Source organism: Sphaerodactylus townsendi, unplaced genomic scaffold (assembly GCF_021028975.2).
Source record: "Sphaerodactylus townsendi isolate TG3544 unplaced genomic scaffold, MPM_Stown_v2.3 scaffold_1621, whole genome shotgun sequence".
NCBI classification, from domain to species: domain Eukaryota; kingdom Metazoa; phylum Chordata; class Lepidosauria; order Squamata; family Sphaerodactylidae; genus Sphaerodactylus; species Sphaerodactylus townsendi.
Genome location: NW_025950202.1, coordinates 4723 through 10166, shown reverse-complemented (window position 1 = coordinate 10166; position 5444 = coordinate 4723). Strand labels below are relative to the sequence as shown.

The window sequence follows — 5444 nt, the reverse complement described above, 5'->3', positions numbered from 1 at the left end:
CATGCTGGCAGAGGCTGATGGGAATTGTAGTCCATGAACATCTGGAGAGCCGCAGGTTGCAGACCCCTGCACTAGGTAAACAATGATCAGGTTTCTAAAGGCAAACTCCAACAAGATCCTCTCACTTCTAGAAGAGCTACATGGAGACCAAAGCCACAGACAATGTCCCTAACTCCAATTCCACTTCTGTCTTGAGGTCACTGAGCAGGTGAACCACTTTATTCTGCAATAAAGAGATAACACTGGCCCACCTTGCAGGGCTGTCATGAGGCTCAAAGACAGTGTCATAATGACACCAAAACGTCCAGAACACCAGAACACAACCCTATGTACACCGAACAGGCAGTGTGGAGAGGATCATGCTACAAAACATGCATACCTTCTAAAAATTGTGCCCTGGATTGTTTCAGCTCAGTGCCAGCACGGTATAGCGGTTTAAGCAGCTGACTAGGATCTGGGAGACCCAGGGTCGAATCCCCGCTCTGCCATGGAAGCATGAAGGGGAGCAGTACCTGGGGCCAGTCCCACACTCCCAGCCTAACCTACCTCGCAGGGTTGTTGTACAGATAAAACAGGAGAAAACCACTTCGGGGGGAAAGCCGGGACATAAAAGAAGTGAATTAAACAAGGGACGTCTGGAGTTTACCCAAACAAATCAAGATCTTCCGCAAGTGGGGCAGCGCTGGCCGGTCTGAATATACTCCGCCCCCGCCCCCCGCGACAGCCACTGTGCTGCATCCCCTCACCTTAGCGAGCGCCTCCTCCTGCTTGGGGCTCAGATCTCCAACGTGCCCACTCATGTCTTTCCCCTGGCAGCGGCTGCTCTGACTTCTCCCGGCAAGGCAGCCACCGGCTCGGGACACTTTGACGGCCAGCCCAGCTTTCCCCGCCTCTCCAACCACGCCTGCTGTCTTAAAGGGCAAGCGCCTGGCTGAATCCAAACCAGGGCGCGGTGCGCTTCGCAGCAACCGGGCGCAAATCTTGCGCAAAGAAAGGAGGACGGCGGAGTCCAAAACCCAGGCTGCCTGGTTTCTTCTTGTGCCTTGAATCATGGGCAGAAGTCCAGGCACGTGAAGCTTCGTAAGGCGAAATGTTGCATCATCACCTTTAAAAAAAAAAACTGGTTCTGGAGGGTTTTCCGGGCTGTGTGGCTGTGGTCTGGTGGATTTTGTTCCTAACATTTCGCCTGCATCTGTGGCTGGCATCTTCAGAGGTGATACACAGAGGTGTATCACAGAGGTTCCCCACCTGGGACATGGACAATGTACCACACTAAACTTTCCCTTCTCACTTAGACATGGTGAGAAACAGACTTTTCTCTGTGGTACAGCTCTGAAGATGCCAGCCACAGATGCAGGCGAAACGATAGGAACAAAATCCACCAGACCACAGCCACACAGCCCGGAAAACCCTCCAGAACCAGTTGAATCCGGCCGTGAAAGCCTTCGACAATACATTTTTTTTAAAAAAAACGTTATTAACATTATTAAATGTAATAATTTACAATATTCTGTTAGCATCATCACCTTCTTATGAAAGCAGACCAGGTCGGAAGTGAGGAGGAGGGTTGCCTCAGTTGGCTTGTGGGCTCCTGGGCTGCATGTTTGTCACTCCTGCCCTAGATTGTCACACGTCAGCCACAGCTTGATGGCACTTCCCTCCTCCACTACACACAGGCAGTGGCAAAGCACCTCGGTTGGCCTCTTGCCCTGAAAACTCTGGGGAGTTGCCATGAGTTGGCTGTGACTTTCTACCACCAGGAATCAGCAGGTGATGCTTTGAACTGCATGGAGCAATGTGATCATTCCAGCCCCTGGAGCCGCTGCACAACATTTAAGAGTTGAGACTGGCTGAAAAGTTGATGACCTTAAAGGGGTGTTTCCAAAGTGTCGGTTGCTGCCAGTGGTGCCACCCTCTCCCCAGCACCAGCTGACACCGGCAGGGGCATCGACCCCTGCCCCCAGCACAGATAACAGCATGGAATTCAGCTGCCTTTCTTGGCTCTGGCCTTGGACTTTCAGGGCTTTGCCCTCTTGGTTACAAGTCCTCTTCTCCAGCCTCTGCCACATATTTCAAAGTCAGAGGGCTTGGGACTGGCAGGGGAGGGTTGAATCATGATTGGGGGGGGGGGAAGCTGTCATTCCACCAGAGCTACATTATTTTATTTATTTTTTAATTTTCTCTGTTCCGTGCCTTTCTCCCAATGGGGATCCAAACCAGCTTATATAATTCTCCTCTCCTGCATTGTATCTTCACCACAATCCAAGCCTGGGTCTCCCACACCCAAGTCTGACACTCTAACAAGTCTAAGCACTGCACCATACATGAGGGAGGCAGTTTCTGGACTCCGAACTTGTTTTCAGTGCCAGAGGCCTGTCCTGGAACAAGCAAAATGAACAACATTGCTAACACTGATATCTGAATAGTACTTTCATAGGTACCTTCACGTTATCTCAGAAATCCCTACAATCATTGACCATTATCTGGGGCTAAGAAAATAGTGTTTGTGACTACCTGCTGGGTTCAAGAAAAAATGAAGGCTTACAGAAGGAGACATGTGCAGAGTGCTGTCACTTAGTACAATTGGGGATCAGAGGCTAGCACTTCCAGATCACAGTACACTTTCTGTGTAAATTACTGCTTTTGCTTTTTCAAAAAAGTAGCCCACGAGGGACCCAGGTTGGGAATCGTGGTGGACCAACGTACCCACAGCAGTCTATACAAAAAAAGAAAATTCTGTCCCCCCTCCAGTTTTCCAATACAAGATGAGCATTCCTGAGTTTTAAATGGACATCCCAGAATAATACTGTCTAAATACAAACAATAGGCCTGACACTCAACTGAATTACTGTGCATGTAAATGACTAATTGTAAGATTAAGTCGGTTAGGAGAGAAAATATGCAGAAAGACATTTGCCAAGTGGCAAACTACATATGTGGAAGCCATAATCTCTTTTCCCATGGCAAATGGCAAGGAGAATTTGACGGGCACCAGTTGCAGAAGGAGGGAGGGGGCAGAATGGGATAAGGCAACAGTAGAAATGTATATCTTGCCTCTCTGGGTCTCCAGGTGAGTTAATTTCTTCCATGTATTTTTAAAATGTAAAAAAAAATTTAAACAGGTTTGTTCTAAAACCCTCTGAAATCAGAATTTTATGAAAACAGCATCAGTTCTAAGCAACCAACCAAGACACTTGTTTCTTCATTGATTCATCAGCTGATGGATTTAAATACATCAGCCTTATACCAAAATTTTAGTGCATCAGGTTTGGGTTTGTTTGTTTGTTTCATTTTTGCAGGAAATGCAGTTTATAAACTTAGGCCCCTTCCACACACGCAAAATAATGCGTTTTCAAACCACTTTCACAACTCTTTGCAAGTGGATTTTGCCATTCCACACAGCTTCAAAGAGCACTGAAAGCAGTTTGAAAGTGCATTATTCTGCATGTGCGGAATGAGCCTTAGTTAAATATGCTTCCTCTCATTGATAAAAGGGAAGGTTGTTTATGGCGTTTTCTTTGTCATTTCTTGGCTTGTGCCGTTCATTCCTTGTGGCGAAAACATCAGACCCAAGACAGCCTTGCAGATTGGACGTGCAGGCTGTATATCCACAGCCCCAAGAATGAAAATTTATCCTCGTGGATTAAATTTGCTCTCTGCTGATTAACCAGTGAAAGAATTTGTTGCCGAGTCCACGAGTGAAACTAATTAAAGCTTGCATCCTGGATCCATGGCATTAAGGCTTCAGTCCCTGCCTACACCAAACCACTCAGAAAGACATGCCTAGACAAGACAGTGGTTATTTAATGTTGTCTGGGGGTGGGAAAGCAGAGGAGATAGGATCAATGTGCAGCGACGGAAAGCTCCATATGACCTCCCAAACCCTCTTATCAGTAGAGCCTCTTCACCAAGGCCTGTTTTGAAGCCACCCTTCTTCCACAACGTTTTTTGATGCAACTGTGGTTCTTTGCTATTTTTCACCCACTCATTCCTCTCTAGGAATGGGTCTTTTTCTTGTTGTTGCTGTCTGCATTGCAGAGCAGGTGCCAGGCCATGTCGGCCAAACATTTTGGCATCCACTTTACCAATCACCTCGATTTGTCAAGGCTGCAGGTTTACGTCAACAGCTGCATTTGAACATTCTGGGCTTCAAGCTGTACACGCCCACAAATCAGCTGTACAGTGTGAAAGTGGTTTAGGAGGCCTGCCTGAATTCTTCTGCCACAGAAACCTCTCAAAGTGCTTCTGCATGATTAGTGTTTGGCAGAATAGATTATTACATAAATGAGAAGTTAATGATTGTTATTATCACACCATTCATTATAACCTGCAGTTTCACAGGGTAACCTAAAGGATACTGACCAACTTGCACCTTCGTTTCTCAGTTCCTGCACACTAAACCACTCAGGCATCATCTTTTCGGGTTGCTGAGAGGATATAACATCTTCTGAGTGCTCAATTATGAGTGCCAACAAGCTGGAAACAATGTGATGGCATCAACACCACCAGCAGCAAGTTAAAAAGAACAGGATTTGAACAAAGGCCCCTTCTGCACATGCAGATTAATGTGCATTCAATCCACTTTCAATGCACTTTGAAGCTGGATTTTACTGTGCAGAATAGCACAATCCACTTTCAAACAATTGCAAAAGTGGACTGAATGTGCTTTATTCTGCATGTGCAGAAGGGGCCAAAGTCCAGCAGGCTTGATTTGATCAGACTTATGAAAGCTTTTTTTCTCCTCGCTGCAGGAATCCTGGGGCTTGTTCTGGCGTGATATTTGTGGCATGGGGGCTTCTGTCTTGCCAGTGCTGGATTGGAAAATACTTGAAGATTTTGGGAGTGGAGCATAATGGCATACATGATACAGGCCATCTTTCAAAGCAAACATTGTCTCTAGGAGAACGGATCTTTGTTGCCTGAAGAGCAGTCATAATCGCGGGAGATCTCCAGCACGTCCCAAATCTGTGATTCTTTTAATTTCTTCTATAAAATATTACAGTTTTATTATTTTAATTATGGTTATTTATCTGCCTTATGTCTGTTAAGGAGAAGGGTGAAAAGTAGCTATACTAAACTGGAGTATTTTCTCCCAGTCACTCAATTCATTCACAGAAAGGGTCAGTCATGCGAAGGGAAAAACCGAGATAAAATAGACCCGGATCGTAAGATACCAATTGTAACCCGGTATAATTGTGCCATGCAAAAACGGCCTCTGTGAAAGGAAAAAGCAGCTTTTAGAGCATAGGTGTCAAACTCGTGCCCCTCCAGATGTTATGGACTACAGTTCCCATCATCCCCTGCCAGCATCATGCTGGCAGGGGATGATGGGAGCTGTAGTCCATAACATCTGGAGGGCCGTGAATTTGACACCTGTGTTTTAGAGGATTATAGCCCTCCTCACCACTCCCCATCCATTTAATTGAGGTTGACACCCAGCTGAA

The 5444-nt window shown here is 46.3% G+C and overlaps 1 long non-coding RNA gene across 1 annotated transcript; it reads right to left on the bottom strand.

Moving 5' to 3' along the window:
* Positions 1 to 850: 850 nt before the first annotated feature.
* On the bottom strand, positions 851 to 5208 carry LOC125424965. The gene is made up of 3 exons (XR_007243304.1): positions 5074 to 5208; positions 3368 to 3369; positions 851 to 862 (listed from the first exon to the last, which is right to left on the bottom strand). It is a non-coding gene; the product is annotated as an uncharacterized LOC125424965 (long non-coding RNA).
* Positions 5209 to 5444: the final 236 nt, after the last annotated feature.